At 40.0% G+C, this 21,316-nt stretch overlaps 1 protein-coding gene across 1 annotated transcript in view; it reads right to left on the bottom strand.

Annotated features, from left to right (window-relative positions):
• The window catches only part of LOC126159984 (ras-like protein family member 11B), a 386,177-nt gene extending 365,651 nt beyond the window's left edge, over positions 1–20,526 (bottom strand). Inside the window, exon 1 of the mRNA XM_049916795.1 lies at positions 20,372–20,526. The gene's annotated coding sequence lies outside the window, so the exon portion shown is untranslated. The remainder of the gene's footprint in view (positions 1–20,371) is intronic.
• Positions 20,527–21,316: the final 790 nt, after the last annotated feature.

A 21,316-nucleotide genomic window follows, 5' to 3' on the forward strand; every position in this document is an offset into this window, starting at 1 on the left:
AGTAATGGAGCCACGTTAAAAGATTCGGCATCATCAGCAGCTTCAGAATTTTGAACTCTTTCTATAAACACATAAATATTCATAAGAACGCGTAGTCGGCCAGAGAACAAGAACTATGCGTCACTGTTTTCTAGCAAACAAAATGCAGCAACACTTTATTAGGGTCTGCGTGTATGTAGAGGATATGACATAAATGCAGAACACTTCCTACTTCAAGCTAACATTCACGAAAAATTCCTCAGAGCAACCAAGGAAAGTATGTAAAATATACTTACAAGAGTATGAATCAGCCAAGAAACAAAGACGTCTAAGTTAAATAATGAATAGACTGCTAGAAACCGACAGCGCTGAACATGCATGGGAACAAATTAAGAACATAACAGAAATAGCAGCCGGTGAGACATTAGGTAAAACAAAGCAAAGGAAATGGAAGAAGGACACTTCTTTTGCTGGAAAGAAACGAAGGAAGAAGTTGCAATAAAGTGAAAGCTATACAAAATGGGACGCTAAGACAGGCCACCCCCAGTACATCTAGATTCAACAAATATATCGATGTGTATTTTTCGTCAAGCTATTGCGGACAATGTTGAAAATTTTATCTCATTCTCAAGTAATTTTTATCGTTTACATCTCCGAATTATGACACTGAATTTGTTTCTTTCTAATGGAAATGTATACCTTTTCCTGCGGCATCTAAAAAAGTTTCTAACACATGTTTAAATAGTCCTAAATGTGTGAAACCTGACAGCAATCCCACAACAATTGTGATAGTAGCTCACAAACTTTTCTTCTGTTTATGCCATTAGGCAGAAGTAATATGTAAATCTGCAAATGATGGAAACTGTTTCGTATTAGTGATTAACGATTTTCTGTCCTCTTCATTTCGCGCGTAGAGCTAGGTTGTTATAGGGTACTCGCACTTTGTGATGGGTATCATCTTGCATTTATACATCTTCAACGAGGGATGTCATAGAATATATCAAGTGGAAATGTCGTCTAAGATTTTCCTTATTTGAATACCATCGTCAAATGGCAGTAATTTACTGCAGGCAACAGCATCTTTAGTGGTTAGTCATGTCAGATTCTATCCGAGAACGCTTGCGAATGTTAAGAAAATTGGTGGTGCTATTAAGCTCCCTGTTAAAACCTTTTGGTAAATGTTCTTCTGCATGTATAATGTACTAGGTTCTATCAGTCAATCATTTTTCTGGTATATGACATATTTGTAGAGATACTCCGTGTGGTCTATCTTATTTGTACGCTGATAATGTGACACACTGCCGAATGTCATTCGGAAATCCAACAAGATATAATTTACCTGTATACCAGAATAAACTGTGCGTAAATTGTAATCTGTGAACATATAAAGCTGTTTTTCACAGAAGTAATTTTTTTCCTGATTATTTGCTGACTCGTGCAGAGAAGTAAATTTCCAACCAGTTATAAAGTTCGAGTTTAAAAATCCTACTCCAGACCTCTTTATCTAGTACCGTCATCCACATTATTCCTCCACATTTTCTGATATCATCCACACACATTTTAGAAACTTGTGGCCTGGATCTTTTAGTATTTCCCTACATGCAGCAAAGAAATTCCATGGATCGTCTCCCAATTATTTATCTGGCTATATTTCATTCATGTCCATCTCATTTTTTTTACAGTCATAAATATGCTTTTCCACCCCAGTTTCTTTGTTTTCTTGTCTCTTCTAGTAACTAACAACAAGGATGTCTTCACTACTCGTACAACAATCCATTTTTATTTTTAGGTGTGCTTTCAAAATTATTCTATTGCCTTTTTCTGTTAGTTGTTGAAGTTTATCTGCACTAGAGGTGAGCAATAATGTCCCATTAACACGTATGCCATCTTCTTTTTTGCAGTTCAGGCATCGAAAAACTTCCTCTATCGATATTAAGAACAGGTTTTATGGTACACAATTTATTTGTCTGCTTACTGTACCGCTCTGATTTTCCCTCTGTCCTGGTAAGTTCTGAGGCATACTGTAACACTGATGAATATATTAATATTTATTGAATCAAAGCTTTGTTTCAGAATGGTTGTTCCAACAGATTTTGCCGAAATTAAGTGAAAACTTACACAAAGAATGTGAAACCCAGGTGACGCGGCAGTTAAATTGCCCTCTCACTTACGTGGCAAACTTAAGGACGAGATAGATGGAGTAACATAACATATTAACTAATCGGTGGAAATGAATAAAAGAGCGGGAGCACATTGCCAGAGGTCTCCCAGTCGTGCACAGAGAGTTGGACCTCATATGGCGTGAGGTCAGCGTGCTTATGGGCCAAATGAGGCTGGCCTCACAAAACGAGTCAGTTGAAGGAACATAAAAATGTGTCAGTGAGCGAGCAGTTACGGTGCATTATGGAGGTGTTCTTCAATACAACACGGTCTGGTGACAACATTCGAATGGTGTCATACGACGAAGAATCACCGGGAAACAGGAAAAAGGACGAAGTGTGATGAGTGTAGCACAGTTTTGTATTGCTCACACCATTGTGTCACGTGCATAAGGAGCGTTCCGAATATAGCCACTGCTGCCTGAAGGAGAGGAGATGGTCTGTCACTGTCAACTACGTCATCAGGTGACAACTACATTGTGCAACAGGCAATAAGGGAACTACGTGAGACAGCTAGTTTACTTGTAACCACATGTAACAAAACTGCAGGGCACATAGTATTACGCTCCACGCTGGCACGGCAACTGCATTGTAAGGTCTGTTTGCCCGACGACCAGAGCGTTGTGTTCCGTTGACAACCATACACTGGCGGTCCCGTTTGCGATTGTCCCAACAGCATAGGGACTGGACCAACGAAGATTGGAGCCGCTAGCTTTTGCCGAATGAGAGGAGATTCAGTCTGATTAGTGATTCTGGACGCACCCTCATATGGGTAAAGTTGGGAACATGTAATGAACGCTGAAAATTCGTCGAACATGATTGTTTTGATGGTCCATCTGTTACGGCTTGGGAAGACTTAAATTTGCAGGGGCGTACTGACCTCCTTATCTTTGAACACGGTACATTCACTGGTCAGCGCTACAGCGATACTGTATTCCTTACACAAGCGTGTCTTCTGCGGGATGCATTCGGCCCTGACTATTTTTATGGCTGGCACTGAGCGACCAGATGGAGGAGCTCTTGCAAGGAGAGAGCATTCGGCGAATGGACTGGCCTACCCGTTTCCCCGATTTAAATTCCATAGAACAGGTCTGGGATGCCGTGCGGATTGGAAAAGGGCACAGGTCATCCCCGTTTTCAAGAAGGGACGTCGAACAGATGTGCAGAACTATAGACCTATATCTCTAACGTCGATCAGTTGTAGAATTTTGGAACACGTATTATGTTCGAGTATAATGACTTTTCTAGAGACTAGAAATCTACTCTGTAGGAATCAGCATGGGTTTCGAAAAAGACGGTCGTGTGAAACCCAGCTCGCGCTATTCGTCCACGAGGCTCAGAAGGCTATAGACACGGGTTCACAGGTAGATGCCGTGTTTCTTGACTTCCACAAGGCGTTCGATACAGTTCCCCACAGTCGTTTAATGAACAAACTAAGAGCATATGGACTATCAGACCAATTGTGTGATTGGATTGAAGAGTTCCTAGATAACAGAACGCAGCATGTCATTCTCAATGGAGAGAAGTCTTCCGAAGTAAGAGTGATTTCAGGTGTGCCGCAGGGGAGTGTCGGAGGACCGTTGCTATTCACAATATACATAAATGACCTTGTGGATGACATCGGAAGTTCACTGAGGCTTTTTGCAGATGATGCTGTGGTGTATCGAGAGGTTGTAACAATGGAAAATTGTATTGAAATGCAGGAGAATCTGCAGCGAATTGACACATGGTGCAGGGAATGGCAATTGTATCTCAATGTAGACAAGTGTAATGTGCTGCGAATACATAGAAAGAAAGATCCCTTATCAATTAGCTACAATATAGCAGGACAGCAACTGGAAGCAGTTAATTCCATAAATTATTTTGGAGTACGCATTAGGAGTGATTTAAAATGGAATGATCATATGAAGTTGATCGTCGGTAAAGCAGATGCCAGACTGAGATTCATTGGAAGAATCCTAAGGAAATGCAATCCGAAAACTAAGGAAGTAGGTTACAGTACGCTTGTTCGCCCACTGCTTGAATACTGCTCAGCAGTGTGGGATCTGTACCAGATAGGGTTGATAGAAGATATAGAGAAGATCCAACGGAGAGCAGCGCGCTTTGTTACAGGATCATTTAGTAATCGCGAAAGCGTTACGGAGATGATAGATAAACTCCAGTGGAAGACTCTGCAGGAGAGACGCTCAGTAGCTACGTACGGGGTTTTGTTAAAGTTTCGAGAACATACCTTCACCGTTGAGCCAAGCAGTATATTGCTCCCTCCTACGTATATCTCGCGAAGAGACCATGAGGATAAAATCAGAGAGACCACACAGAAGCATACCGACAATCCTTCTTTCCACGAACAATACGAGACTGGAATAAAAGGGAGAACCGATAGAGGTACTCAGGGTACCCTCCGCCACGCACCGTCAGGTGGCTTGCGGAGTATGGATGTAGATGTAGACATACTGCAGCATACCCACATGCACGATGGAAGAGCGGAACTCCCTGCCACCAGAACTCTTACCAGCCTTGTGCCAGCTCAGAAGCACGATGCAGAGCATGCCGTTCGCGGTGATCACACACGTTATTAAGAACCGTGCCCCGATTTCTGTAATGTCCAGGAGAACATCATAAATCGCGCTGACCAGTGAATATACCGTGTTCAAAGATATGAAGGTCAGTACGCGATTTATAACAGCGTAATTCTTGCCTTTTGAATAAAAGTTCATTTCTGCTCGTCTCAGTGCTAATTTATGTGAATTACTTCCTATTCTGTACTGCAGTAGTTCTTTCTTTCGTCGAGCTATGTTATTTGGCAGTGATACAGCATCATATAGTTACTTTTGTCCTTATCGTTTGCAAACCAATGCAATTGTCGGTTTGTTGTACAATTTCATTCACAACTTGTTAATCACAGATTGCACTGTACTGACTTCTAAAATATGCTTTTTGTTTGGATTGATTAAAATCCAGTGCTTCTTCTATGTGTCTGATGATAATTTTGTGACTATCTTCTTAATTCAACAGAGGAGGCTATTAGGTGTGTAGTCTGTTTTCTTCTTTATGAAGCAGATCAATCTCTGCATTGCTCTTAATTTGAGGAATCGTTTTCCAGTACACATTCTGTAAACAATTTATTAAGTACTTTTTGTATGCCTTTGCTTCCAGCTTTAACCTTTCTACTGAAACACCGTCTCTCGGCCATTTCATTTCTCCATACTTCGAATGGCTTTAAACACATCATCTGACATCACTTGCGGGATGTTTGATTTCATCACTGACAGTTAGTGTTCCTAAATCGTCTCTTGATCCATACGTCCATCGTACTGCACCATCCACCATCTGAGCTGATGCGATGTCGTGTACAACCTAAGTAAGTCATTAATTAAAACTTCCGGGCTGAATTGCCGTGGTCCATATATAAAACTTCTTCTCCTTCCTGAAGTTTCGTTTCCGGCTGCGGGCAACATTTTATGAGGTGGACTCACCTCAGAAGATGTTGCCCGCAGCTGGCAACGCAACGTCAGGAAGGAGAAGAAGTTTTATATATGGACCACGGCAATTCAGCCCGGAAATTTTGATTAATGAAGACGCCGGCCGTGAAAGCTTACATGCAACCTACGTAAGTTTTATTTTATTCATTTATTTTTTTCTTATTGAGTTAACATCGTAATCTCTAGAATGCTCTTGAGAAAATTCCCGATTACTTCTGTTAAAATCAGCCTTTTCTGCTATCTGGTCATAATCCATGATGCAGTTTTGAAGCGATCATTACTTTGCTGCTACGTATGCAAGAAAATTTCTGCAGGCATTGGAGAGTTTGATCGAGGACGTACGTTGTCTTCGACAATACAAAGTCAGCGATCTTGTAGGAAATAAAATTTCAGTTCTGGTCACTTATGGGAGTTTGCAATGCAGCATACTTTTGATTAATTAATGGCCGCGCGGAGTTGCCACGCGGTTTAAGCCGTCATGTCACGGACTACGCGGCCCCTCACGCCGGAGGTTCGAGTCCTCCCTCGGGCATGGGTGTGTGGGTTGTTCTTAGCATAAGTTAGTTTAAGTAGTGTGTAAGTCTAGGGACCGATGACCTAAGCGTTTGCTGTTTCCAAGTTATCATCCAGTGATTCGCCTTAAGTGATTTAAGGGATTCGTGAGAAATCTAAGGCTGTATGCACGGACACAGATTTGAATCGATGTCCCAACTCCCCCCCCCCCCCCCCCCCCGCTCACCCACACCACCACAGTGTGTATATGGCCTTACTGCTGCTCCAACTCGCTCGGTTGAATAAGCGAGAGACGTTAAGCTAAACTGGTTTGGATTTTAAAAAAACTGCCAGCGGAATCTGTGCTTTTTTTTGGAGAACATGTCTTAGACTTGATTGGAATAATCTACGCAACTCATAGAAAACCTGAATGAAGATGGCCACAGAAGATTTGAACGACACTGTATTGTCATGATACAACCATATATTTTATATTTCGATGTATGAAATTGCGAACTATACAATGCAAGGTTACTTTTCGAGTTACGTTTTCGTCACCCACCAGTGGTTCAGCACACTCAGCACTCCTCCGCGTATATTTTTCAAAGAAACGTATTTCACGATTATTCAAACTGCCGTCATATCTCAACGCCATGATTCGTGATAAAGTCATTTTGGAACGAGTGACTGCCCTCCACTCAGTTGGAATCTACTACCGTCTCTACTAAAAACTATTTTATTCCTTTTTGTAGCTAGCGATCACGACCGGAAAAAGAAGTTTCTTTGTAGTATTTCTGGCACTGTGAGAAATAAATCCCTTTCCGTTGTTTGTTGACGCTAACGTTCAATGGACTACTTGTGAGGTCTGTTGCACATTGGGGGGATACATAGCCAATTAAAATAAACCTTCCGCGGAACTGTAAACAATCAACGAAAGACAAAGGATTTGCACATCTGGTAGCGCACGCTATGCTCCCAGATGTCGCATTTCGTGTTTTGTAAACGGCCAGTTTAATTCTTCCCGAACATCAACCGAGATGTAATCACAATACATAATGTTTTCTTGTAATGTAAAGCCAAAAATTGAATTAAATAGACAGTGAAAATTATGTTTCTCATTCGAACGCTGGTGCGCAGATCGAAACATCTGTCGCTGCAAATTCACGACTGGGAGATCGAAAACACAAATATAACACAGTAATTTTAAAATCATTTTTTTGGAATCCTATGTTTTTTCACTAATTAGTGTGTATGAAAATGTTAGATAATGCTAGAACAAGTAAGAAATAGTTATGTCGAAGTTCTGTAGTAAACACTCCGGCAATGTCACGAAAATTCAGACTGCTCAGAGCCTAAAAAATATCTTTGTTATGTAACAATAACATAGTTGGAGCAAGTGTGCGCAGTCGTAACAGTGGAAGCAAAGTAAGGAGCTGCGAATCATCTGTGGTGCGATATAGACGTGAAGTATTGTCGCGCTAACGCCGAATGGAGATGGTTCTGGAGTTAGTTTTGTAATGTGTAGCAGAGCAAAATATGTAAGTGAGAGAGCACGTTTCTGGGTAGAGTACATGGTAATAAGAAGATTAGGTAATTAAGAAAGTTTTCTGGGTGGCCCAAAGTTATTCAATCTGCACGCTAACCAAGAAGAGCTCGCTGCCAATAATGGATCTCATGAAAATCGTTTCGTCGCACCAATACAACAATTAGAGCCAAAGGTAGTAATAATCATAGTTCGTCATACAATGTTGCACTACTACTGCAAACAATCAGTCAAACCAAAAGTTCTATAAAAGCAATCAACATTTAACGATAAAAGAATGTTGACGCCAAGATATGTTGCAGCCAAAGTAATTTTATGGTTTCACGTTGTGTTTTACAAACAATTTCATGTGCTTATACTCGTAACAGTAGGGCTGCGAAATGGTTGTTACTATAAACGAAGCTATTTACGGCCTGAATTTGAGAAGTAATCCTTGTTGTTGTTGTTGTGGTCTTCAGTTCTGAGACTGGTCTGATGCAGCTCTCCATGCTAATCTATCCTGTGCAAGCTCCTTCATCTCCCAGTACCTACTGCAACCTACATCCTTCTGAATCTGCTTAGTGTATTCATCTCTTGGTCTCCCTCTACGATTTTTACCCTCCACGCTGCCTTCCAATGCTAAATTTGTGATCCCTTGATGCCTCAGGACATGTCCTACCAACCGATCCCTTCTTATAGTCAAGTTGTGCCACAAACTTCTCTTCTCCCCAATCATATTCAATACCTCCTCATTAGTTACGTGATCTATCCACCTAATCTTCATCATTCTTCTGTAGCACCGCATTTCGAAAGCTTCTATTCTCTTCTTGTCCAAACTATTTATTGTCCATGTTTCACTTCCATACATGGCTACACTCCATACAAATACTTTCAGAAACGACTTCCTGACACTTAAATCTATACTCGATGTTAACAAATTTCTCTTCTTCAGAAACGCTTTCCTTGCCATTGCCAGTCTACATTTTATATCCTCTCTACTTCGACCATCATCAGTTATTTTGCTCCCCAAATAGCAAAACTCCATTACTACTTTAAGTGTCTCATTTCCTAATCTGATGCCCTCAGCATCATCGGACTTAATTCGACTACATTCCATTATCCTCGTTCTACTTTTGTTGATGTTAATCTTATATCCTCCTTTCAAGACACTGTCCATTCCGTTCAACTGCTCTTGCAAGTCCTTTGCTGTCTCTGACAGAATTAAGTAATCCTTAAGGAACAGTAAGTAGTATTTGTCATGATTTTGCAATTTTCTAACAGATCGCATTACCGTGAGTTACGTAATTCAGTACACTTTTCTATGAAATGTTGCTGGTAATTACCTATAATTGGTGTTCGAAACTATAAATAATATCAGTGAATTACAAATTAACATCGCTTTGTTCACGTTCCACGTGTCTTAAACACCCAAGCTTGCTCGAGTCCATTTTGTTCAATTGTTGCATTATTATGCAATCCCAGCTATTAGGTGATTCCAAAGTCACATTATTAATTAACCAAGATTATTATCTTTTGCTCGTTCTAGAGATGGCGACGGTAATTATTCTGCAATCTGAATTTATTCAACCATGTAATTATTCGAATTACTGCTATCTTCAGTGAATCAGTAACTTATTATCATTTCTATATTTCGATCTTTTTCTTGTTTACAAAATTCCGTGCGGTAACGATGAGGATGAAACTTCCTGCATTCATTCGTTAAAGATTGTTCTTCAGATTTGATGCCTTGTTCCCATTAATTGCGGAACCTTAAGCAGACGCTTCACAAAAATTTTATCCACAGGCGAGTACATGTAAGCCAGAACATCCGTTATATCGTGGCATCACATGAACCTGGTAAATGACCTACGATATACATACAACTGGTGTGCACGATATTCACAATGAGCGGATAAACATAAGGTTTTGATGTACGCTACAAAATGTGAAAACGGTCGATATGTACAGACTGTCCATTCGTGTTAAGCTTGTTAGTATTTTATATAATTCCTTCCCTTGTGCATTCTATCGTACTAGATCTCTCTAGCTGAAACTGCACATTTTGAGATTCGTGCTTTGTTCAAGGAGAAGATGTGCTATCGCGCAGTCAGTCTTATCTCGTCGGCAGCAAGTTGTAGTATCTGGGACGGAATACTAGTGTTACAGTTCCATTGTCGACATGTGCTTTTGTTTGTTTTTCGTATTAACAACTTCGTCTTTTCGTCAGTTTATAAACCACTTGGATATAGCGATACACGAGGCAGACCAGCCGATATAAAATCATTGACACAAAAAATAAGAAACAACTGTTCTCATGGTGATGGTAAGATATGTAAAACCGAAGTCATAAGATAAAACTATTTGTTACACAACGGTCGGCATCACACAGCTTATGAATTTTCTTGTCAAGCATCAGTTTTATGTCAGGCACTCCAACAAAACGTGTGATGCCGACCATAATTAGGCGAGCAGCAGTCATGTACGAAATAGTTTTATGTTGTGACTTCGGTTTTACATATCTTATGGAAAAGAATGACCATGGGGGCAGTTGTTTTTTTATTTTTTGTGACAATGATTTTACATCAGCTGGTCTGCCCCATGTATCGTTATATGCAAGTGGTTTATAAATGTTAATCTACATTCAGATCCGATGATCGCACCTTTAGTGTGTTGAAACCGGTTATCCAGTAAACAGTATTTAAACGGTCTTGGCTTTTGAATTATTTCTATTTAGATATTTGTACGTGACAGCCACTCTAAAAATATAAATTAATAAATACTGTGCAAATACGCCATCAACATTTTATGTAAACAGCAGGTAAGTCTCTATATCGCTTGTCAGATGAAAACTGATGTAGATTTTAGACATAGCTTCAGCAAATGGATTGCCCATTGCCGGACCGATATCTTGCTGATAAAAAGCGTCCTCTGAGTCTAGATGGAGTCGTAGGTGGACGACGTGCGGAAGAACATGTAGTAATTTGGTAATAATAATTGAGCTGAGCTTGGAGGAAAGGTGAGAAATGACATTGGCATGTTACAGCTTACGGGTTTTCGTGTCATGCAGCAGTTTTATACCAAGCACTCCAACAAAACGTGCAGATGTTCCATGGGTACAAGAGGCACAGATTAAAAATAAGATATGCATAAGCAATTCTGATGACAACTACGTCATCTTTGTGTAATTCGAACTTCGTTTAGGGAGAAACGAGAAAGTTCTTTTGACGTGCTTGGCCCTTAATGTTTGGCATGCTTTAAACTACAAATCTCTTTCAGGTTCGACAAAGTCAGAAAAGTTTCTTCTTTGGTCAAAGTTCTTGCTGGGCCGTGATTCGAAACTAGACGCTTACTTCTCTCGAGCAAAGAGCGTCTGTCGACAGAAATTTCGGAGTACGCTTCTCGGGACACCCGTTTCAGTACGTAACTAAGACTCTCATATTATTCCAAATTCTAGAGAAGCTTTCTTGAGTACCTGGGTGGACTAGGAATCCTCGAGAGTGAAGATACCTGATAAGTTATTTCCAAAAGGGATGCTTCACAGTCTACCAGGGTGTACTCTAATAATAACTCCTGAAACATTATCTGCTAGACTTATATAAATATCCCTATTTTGATATTCCTATATCCTTTTTATGAGTTTGTTAAACTTTATGTTGAATCTTGTAGTAAGTTCCTACCTTTTTTATAACCTTTAAATAAGCTGTTATGTTGTATGTATGGATTCTTCAGCTGACGTGCTTAAGACTTGTTGTTGTGGTCTTCAGTCCAGAGACGGGTTTGATGCAGCTCTCCATGCTACTCTATCCTGTGCAAGCTTCTTCATCTCTGAGTAACTACTGTAACCTTCATCCTTCTGAATATCTTTAATGTATTCATGCCTTCGTGTCCCTCTACGATTTTTAACCTCCGCGATTCCCTCCAATACTAAATTGATGTTCCCTTGATGCCTCAGAACGTGTCCTACCAACCGATCCCTCCTTCCAATCAAGTTATGCCACAAAGCCCTCTTCTCCACAGTTCTATTCAGTACCTCTACATTAGTCACGTGATCTACCCAACTAATCTTCAGCATTGTTCTGTAACACCACGTTTCGAAAGCTTCTATTATCTACTTGTCTAAACTAGTTATCGTCCATGTTTCACCTCCATACATGGCTACGCGCCACACAGATACTTTTAGAAACGACTTCCTGACACTTAAATCTATACTCTATGTTAACAAATTTCTCTTCTTCAGTAACGCTTTCCTTGCCACAGCCAGTCTACATTTTATATCCTCTCTGTTTCGACCATAATCAGTTATTATGCTCCCCAAATAGCAAAACGCATATACTACTTTAAGTGACTCATTTCCTAATCTAATACCCTGAGCATCACCTGACTTCATTCGACTACATTCCGTTATCCTCGTTTTGCTTTTGTTGATGTTCATCTTATATCCTCTTTTCAAGACACTGCTCATTCCGTTCAGTTGCTGTTTTAGGCTCTTTGCTGTCTTTGACAGAATTACAGTGACATCGGCAAACCTCGTAATTTTTATTTCTTCTCCATGGATTTTAATTCCCACTCCTAATTTTTCTTTTGTTTCCTTTACCGCTTGCTCAATATACTGGTTGAATAACATCGGAGATAGACTGCAACCCTTTCTCATTCCCTTCTCAACCTCTGCTTCCCTTTCATGCCCCTCGACTCTTATAACTGCTATCTGGTTTCTGTACAAATTGTAAATAGCCTTTCGCTCCCTGTATTTGACCACCGCCACCTTCAGAAGTGGAAAGAGAGTATTCCAGTCAACATCGTAAAAAGATTTCTCTAAGTCTACAAATGCTAAAAACTTAGGTTTCCCTTTCCTTAATCTATCTTGTAAGGTAAGTCGTAGAGTCAGTATTGCCTCACGTGTTCCAACATTTCTACGGAATCCAAACTGATCTTCCCCGTGGTCGGCTTCTAGCAGTTTTTCCACCTGACTGTAAATAATTCGTGTTAATATTCTGCAGTTGTGACTAATTAAACTGATAGTTCGGTAATTTTCATACCCGTCAAGTCTTGCTCATTTTTGGGATTGGATTAATTATGTTCTTCTTGAAGCCTGAGGGTATTTCTCCTGTCTCATATATCTTGTTCACCATAGAGTTTTATCAGGGCTGGCTCTCCCAAGGCTATCAGTAGTTGTAATGGAATGTTGTCTGCTCCTGGGGCGTTGTTTCGACTTAGGTCTTTCAGTGCTCTGTCAAATTCTTCACACAGTATCATATGACCCATCTCTTTTTCATCTACATTCTCTTCCATTTAAATAATAATGCCCTCAAGTACATCGCCCTTTTATAGACCATCTATAGACTCCTTCCAACTTTCTACCTTCCCTTCTTTTCATAGAACTGGTTTTCCATCTGAGCTCTTGATATTCATACAAGTGGTTCTCTTTTCTCCTAAGGTCTCTTTAATTTTCTTGTAGGAAGTAACTATCTCATGCCCAGTGATATATGTCTCTACATCCTTACATATGTCCTCTAGCCATCCCTGCTTAGCCATTTTGCATTTCCTGTCGATCTCATTTTTGAGACGTTTATTTTCCTTTTTGCCTGCTTCAGTTACTGTTTTTTTATATTTTTTCCTTTCATCAATTAAAACTGTTGTCGATATAATTAGAGTAACAGAGGATTTTGATATTGTAAATCTCCTGACCGATGCCCTCTGAGATAAAAAGCAAGGCTGTAGATAACGAACACTACAGCAAAGGCGAAAAATGCCAGCACAGCAACCCAATGAACGAGAAAAAGTCCGATAGCATTCTGGTGGCTTGGTCCGTTAGCATTCTGATCTCTTGGTCTGGTCTTGGTGAAGGGAGGTGGGCCCAGGAGTATCCGAGAAGAATAAGAAGAGTCAGTGGTTCTCAGGGAAAGATAAGCGGAGCGCACTGATCCGTCACCATGTCGTCTGCAGGTAGCAAGATATTGCCGAGCCCGGCAGCATGGCCGATATGGAAGAGAATGTAGAGAGGAACACGAGGAACTGTACAGTCCGATAACAGTAACGCGTGTACGTGTTTCTCAATATTTAGCGAAGAGAAAATGCGTATAATACAAGGCAACGTACCAGTTAACTGCGCTCTCACGTTCAGAGACATTGGTATTATCAAAAGTGATGGTATTAGTAGTCTCTTATTATTATTATTATTATTATTATTGTTTTCAATATAATTCCTACCACTATTTTTAGTAATTTTAACATACGTTTTGTTGAAGTTGCTGTATTAGACTCTAGATGGTGGTGGTAGTAGTAATAGGGCGTTAAGATATTTGTTATAACAGATATAATTGTTGTTGTTGTTGTGTGTGTAGCTGTAGTCGTAGTTGTAATAGCACTAATAGCAGCAGATGACACGTAGAATAGTGAACTCAGCTAACATAACAAATTGCCTGTTGGCTTCTTTCTCTGGTTCTTTGGGCGACGTTTGTTTGATAATTTTTCTGACGTTTCGGCAGAACGAGTGGCTGGTATTGTCAAAGCTTCACTCTATATTTCTGGTGGTGGACTGGATAGAGCTCGTGCCCGCAGATTATAACATGTACCTGGTGCGCCAATATCCAAGGGCATTTCATGGTCATTACCGCTGCGGTTCTCCCGTTGCTACGTGCACCGGTCTTTCTCTGCACCACGGGAATCCAGGATCCGTTCAACTTGAGGCTTTCTTCTTTCTTGTTGAAGCTGTTGTCATGTTTGTGTTTTTCTATAGCTTCCCTGAACAAAAGGGTGTAATAGCTCTTCCCTATAGTAAGAACTTCCGTGCCAGCGAATTTCACTATGTGGTCTGTCTCACACAGCTCGTGCTGGCCGATTTTTCTACCTACCTCGTCCTGCAGTGCCGCTTATTTTCCGATACTGCAAGTGAGTCTCTTTTCTCCTCAGCCGTTCTGAGACACTCTTTGTTGTTCTCTGTCGGTTTATATATAGCGTTTACGCCGTGTTTGCGCATTGTACGACCAATTCTGTCCGCCACTCTAGGACTTTATGGGAAAGGACCGTACCCGACATTACTTTGTCCGACGTGTCACTTCGCCGATTGTTTGATTCTGTGACACTTCTTATGTAACTGCTGAAGGTCCCACTGCTCCTTAGAACGCTTTTCAGGTGTTGCACTCGCGTCTGAGGTAATGGGCCTAACATATTCGTCTTGTTCCCGTTACAGACGTGTTAATTATGTCTCTTTTGTGATTCAGGTGGTCATGTGCTCAGTTAATATAGACTGATCATAGCGAAAACCTTTGACTCTTTTTCTGTGACATGAAGGGAACATGCGATAGAGAGTGGAAAAAGATGACTCAGGGAAACTGTATGTAGCACAGTTTACAGGCAATCATCGATACGTTAGAGTAATAGCAGCAGAAATAAACGGAAATAACGAAGTAATATGGTGCGTAAAGTAAACTTTATTTAAGACCCAGTATATAAAGAGATAACTCAAAAATGACTGTCACAATGAACTACATAAATGCAGTTTGGTATGTATATAAATAAGTTCTGGTTTTTAAGAAAGTGGTCTAGAATCAATAAATAAAATTTTCTTTCATGTTGCAGTATCCTGGCACTTGAATTATTGCCAATGTTCGATTGTGAAGGCTTTGCATATGTGCCTGTCATAAACTTTACTGTTCCTCTTTGACGTTCTGAAATACGAGTAGGAGATGGCATAGAGAATCATATGACTCCGGCCTAGATTAACCTACTCTCTGCGAGACGAACGGTAAAGTAAGTTCATTTTCTCCCACCCTTGTAGACGGAAGGAAGAGTTGACTTGGCATTTCGAAACTTCTTGACCTGTCTCTGCATCAACACATCTCTTTTTGTGAACGAGAACGGACACGACACTAGTGTAGTATTACACCAATGCCCTGTGTGTTTTCATTCATAACGTACCGATGAAACAGACAATAAGTGCAACATCCCTTTTTGTACCGTTCTTTGCTGGCTCTTCTTATACTGGACGTAACACATTGTATTAATGTACTCCTCTAGTAGTCGGCGATGGCTATGTCGCACTTAGTGCATCTAGCATCCTCTTTGAAATCAATCAAACGTAGATAGCAAACTTCACTGAAAAAGAAACAATGAAGTTACGAGAAACCAAGAACGATTAGCACAAATGATTTTGTCTTCAAATTACTTACACTGGTCTGACAATGATCACTACTGATGAAACAAGCTATGAAAGAAAATATTTAAACATTCTTGCGATTAAAGAGTGACACAAACGCTACAGCTACACTTGCGCAATGCATTGTTGACAGTAAGTGTTCCTTTTAGCTCCTCTTCAGGTGCTCCACACAATGAATTCTTTCGATAGTTAGTCATTTGTCGGAATCTGTCTTGTCAGTAAGCAATTAAGAAAAGGAGCTGCAAGTTCATTTTTGTAACAGTGCCTCAGGGTAATGGGAGTAGAAAATATTCAAAGCTCATATTTTTACAAAATCGTCATCTTCTCCATATTAGCTTTATGTACTATAAAAAGTGATTTCAAAATGATGCCAGATAGAAATTTCAAAAGTACACCACATATATCGGAAAGTGATAGATGATGGAGTTAATATTTAATTGACCATCTGCATACGACGGGACTGCTTAATCTCAACGTAGGCATAAGAGAGACATGACTGCATTTTCTTTCCGGGTCTAAACACAACACTGGTGCAGAAACCTGTACTGAGCACCTGCAACTGAAGCATTGAAGTGACAACGGCAAAAACGTAGGCCTATTCCGATTGTGACATTTTACACTAGAACCTATGCTTCGTCACTCTGCCGTGATAACTGTTGTGAAGGAAGCTTTAGTAGCAGAAGGAGAATAAGGATCTGGACAAGACGTGATCATATCCCTGGAGACATTCTTGTCTTCACACAACCGGAACTATAGATAACGTTTCCATCAACAATGGGGCTAAGTTTTACACAACAGTGCGCTACTGATCGTAGTCCAATCTAGGGTAGTTTTCTCTCGCTTCTCTCCTGCCTGGAGTTGCGATCAAAACTATGGTAGTTTAGTATGCTACATAAATTACTTAGTAAATGGTAGGATTACCGGCAATACTGGTAGCATTGGTAGGGAAAGAAACAGAAACGAATTTGTAAGAGAGAAACTGGAAGCCGACAATGTCTTTGTTTTTTTGTTTGTTTGTTTTTGCACATAATACACAATTAGAACCGCACATCCATTGCGTCTTTTACATCCTTAAAGAATATAAATTGCATTTTATTACCAATAAAAGTTAATTGATTACGTAACTTCTGCGATATTATGTAACCAAAATATTTACGTTTGTTACAAGTACAGTTTATGTGCACAAACGTAAGAAAAATATATCATTACTGTTGCTACTTTTTACTCAATAAAACGTTCTTCATCAAGATCAAAGGCAAGGGTTTCCGGTTATTATTAATAAATGCGAAAATTATTTTCAAATAGCAGATACATTTTTCATATAATTTCGAGGAAGTATTTAAGCGAAGTTTGATATAGTTTTATTTTGCATTTTTTTATTTTATCTTTTTGCTAAGAAAATTGCATTTTCTAGTGCTGTATTATTGACTAGTATTATTTTCTTTATTTTTTCTACAACATCCTTCTGTTTCACATAGAAAATCAACAATTTTAGAATAAAACCCGAAATTTCAACGTTGCTATAAATACTGTTTACTTTTAAGTTAACAAACAGAAGGATAACCATGTAAACCAAAATTTTCTACAGGTTACCTGACGCTTAATCTATCCTCACTCAGTTTCTAGACGACTGACCGCTTCCTGTTTCAGGGGAATTTAGTAAGACACAGATCGTAAACTTAAACAAATTGATCATAATGAAGTAACGTCCGACAGGTATGCAACACACGTAACGTACTTGTAGCACGGGTACCACCGTAATTGACCAAAGCTATTAGGAAAAATACTGTAGTAAATGCTTACTTACGACAGTCTGCGGTAACCTAGGATAGTTTTACAATTCTACTCCTACCACATAAACACCAGAAGGAAAAATGCTCCTGTCATAGCACAAAAAAGGCGAACATGTCCTGAGGAGAGTTAGGGGTGTAAAAGAAGGGAACTAGCTTTTTGGCTGATCTTGCAGCTTCAGTGAATTTATGTCAAAACATCTTGACAAATTCGCACTTTTTTACTTGTTAGTATGAATACCCATATCATGTAATATAATGCATCTTCTCAAACTAAGCTGATGCATGTTGTCATTTAGCGTAATATGTTGCGTTCTATCATGTCATCCAACAAGCCATTTGTCATGTTGTGCAATATGACACAACGTCGCATTTAAGTTAAGGATTCATGCATCCCCACTCGGGGACGCTTCCTATTAAATGGATGGTATTACTGGATGATAAAAATTTCATGTTGACTTTATCCATTTATCTAGCTTTGTGAAAAGTTTGAACCGATTCGTACAAGTTTAAAGTATAGAAGTTGCGCGCAATAAGAACCTCAAAGAAAAACGTGTTATTTACTCGTAAAATCCAAACGAAGCAAGGTTTTTTTACAACGGTTAAAACTTATCATAGACCAAGGTCTGATGCACCAGAGGACCAAATTCTGACCATCAGTCTGACTCTAGTCCGGAGTTATTTCTGGGTGACTGATTTTGCATGTAAAATCCGAACGAGAATGACTGTTTTTGCATGTAAAATCCGAACTGTGAACATAAAAGTGGTGAAATTTTGTGAGAATTACCGCAATTAAAATCTTTTGCAAAACTAATTAGTCGATTAGCTAATTTGCCTGGGCAAACCTTGCTTAATATATTGTACCATAGATACAGTAAGGCATATGTTCGAATGGCTTTATAAATGGCCGATAGTCCGGGCTAAAAGAAAACTTTTGATCTTCTGCTCCTAGCTGAAATAGGAAACGAGCACCAAGACCCCCTCCCTCAAACCGCGATTCTGCGTACGTCATTTTCAGACATATTTGTTATAGCGCTTCCACACTGTAACAATACATCCATAGAAAATCCACAGCTTTGGATGTATATCAAGCCATGGCGATACAGATTTATTTCAAGTGTACAGAGGATTTCCATAGGCTAGAGGCATATTAAATGTGACAAAAAAAAACATGCACCAGAGGAAATCTAGTGGTGGGATGGGGATGTTTTCTTAGACGTGGTGTTGGTCCTCTAGTCCAAATAGCAGGCAAAATTGATCGTTTCCTGTACAGTGATGAGTTAGAAAACAATCTGATTGCAATAGGAGAAAGAATGTGCCACGTAAATTGACATTTCAGGAGGTCAATGATTCAAAACAACCTTCAGCCATTTAAAAATAATCTTTTCAAATAAAAAATAATTGAACCTTTGGAATGATAAACACAGAGCCCGGAGCTAAATCCAATGGAACACTTCTGGGATGCACTGGATCGACTCGAACAAGGATGCCTAATGATCGAAACTTTCACTTGGATTCAGTGCCAAAAAGATGCGCGGCTGTGATCTAAGACCATAGGTATGTAACGAAATATTGATTTGTTCTTCAGATTCCAAAACAGCACTTTTTTCCCTTACATACATAGATCTAAAAACTACTTTTGAGCTGGAAGGACTGTCATTTCTGTTTTGGTGTAAGATAACTTTATTTAAAGGAAGTGTAGTTTGTACTAAATGGATTATAATTACATACTTTTCAACTATACACTGGCAGTTTTTTCTATTACGCACTTGTCTTTATGTAATTGTAATTAATGCTTTTAACAAAATACTTTTGAGCGCTACTGTAGTTTTTGAAACCTAGCAAGACAATGATTACTGGGAACTATTCGTTTCTGCAAGACAAAACCGCGCGGGATTAGCCGAGCAGTCTAAGGCGCTGCAGTCATGGACTGTGCGGCTGGTCCCAGCGGAGGTTGGGAGTCCTCCCACGGGCATGGGTGTGTGTGTTTGTCCTTAGGATAATTTAGGTTAAGCAGTGTGTCAGCTTAGGGACTAATGACCTTAGCAGTTAAGTCCGATAGGATTTCACACACATTTTTTGCAAGACAAAATGCCCACAAAGTTAAAAGTAATGAGTTGGGAACAACTACATTTCGTGTAACATGACGGTGACTGGCTTATTATATAGCTTTGTATACATTTTATTTTTTTGATACAGTCATTTTTTCTGAAACAGTCATAAACGATTTCGGCCGCAACAGCAATAATTAGATGCTAAGAGAGGTTTTTTGTGAACACACGTTCATGTATAGTCGAACAACGCATGAACATGTCTTCACCAATTGTTGTCAAGCAACAGATGAACAATGTTTTCACCAAATGTTGCTCTTAGCATATGAAAATAACTCTTGTGGCCGAAACCAGTTATTATTTGTCTTTGTCAAAAAAAAAAAAAGCTTTAAAAGCTATATGAAGTGATCTTGATTGAATTGTAGAAATGAAACTGTGGAATTCCATAGTAACGTTAAGACTTAACCACCAGCAATTGAATATGTTAAATGTGTAGATATTCCGCCTACGACATTCTTAGTAAACCATTTACCTGGTATTACCACTTCTGCAAACAATTGTACCACATTTCAGCACAAAAAAGTTCACCAGTGCAACAATTATCGAAGTGCACTGTTGGTAATTTGAATACGTTCAGAACGCGCAGAAATTTCGTATGCACTGCTTACTGAGGTCGGTAAACAATCTCGTTCTTAACTTGATTTGGCGGGCTACAAAAAATTATAAAACTGTACGATTTACCTGTTGGCGAGACACTGTTGGTCTTACGCAGGGGTGTGCGTCGAGTCTCCAGCCGTGGATTATCTGAGTAAGCAGCTGCTAGTGCCACAGAAACAGATCAACAGGTGCATTGAGGCAGTGTGTGTCACCGGACGCCTCCGCGACGCTGGCTGGGTCTTCGGCCTGTCTGTGGCAGCGGCAGCGCGCGCCGAACTGGGCGCACTGTTGGCGCTACAGCTCTGCCGCTATAAGCGGCCGCGCCGTTGCCATGGAGACGGCCGCCCAGAGCGCTGCGGGCACGTCCCTGCGTCCCAGGCGGGCCACTTAGCGTCCACTCCGTCTCCGGCTCCCAGTACCTAGGTAGACGTACACTGAGGCGACAAAAGTCATGGCAGAGCGAGATGTACATGAACAGGTGGGCCGGCCGGGGTGGCCGAGCGGTTCTAGGCGGTTCAGTCTGGATCCGCGCGACCGCTACAGTCGCAGGTTCGAATCCTGCCTCGGGTATGGATATGTGTGATATTGTAATTTTTCCTCCTATCTATGTGATTATGAAGCTCTCAATTCGTTCGAGCAATCAATCATTCATGATAGGAAACACAGTCATAGCTCAGTCACTCAAAATGATTCTGAAATTTTACTTGTTAGAATGAAATCAGGCGATGATTCTTCTTCTCTGCAGGCTCGTGCTTTGCGGCAGTCTGCTAATCTGTACAAATAAAATGCCTCGTAATTTTGGGAGCGTTGTATAATCAGTCGGGAAACCTCAGATCAAGCGAATATTTGGCTTTGATGAAGTTTAACCTTCCGAAGAAGTAATGGAGCTCTTGGATTATTAAATGCAGGTTCGTATCCAGTCTTTTGGAAGTCCCTCCTGATTAACAACTACGCAATAGATCGATAAGTATCATTAATTCCCAAATGTCACATACACACCTTTTTTTGAAGGAGCAATATATATATATT

This window comes from Schistocerca cancellata, chromosome 2, assembly GCF_023864275.1.
Source record: "Schistocerca cancellata isolate TAMUIC-IGC-003103 chromosome 2, iqSchCanc2.1, whole genome shotgun sequence".
NCBI lineage: Eukaryota > Metazoa > Arthropoda > Insecta > Orthoptera > Acrididae > Schistocerca > Schistocerca cancellata.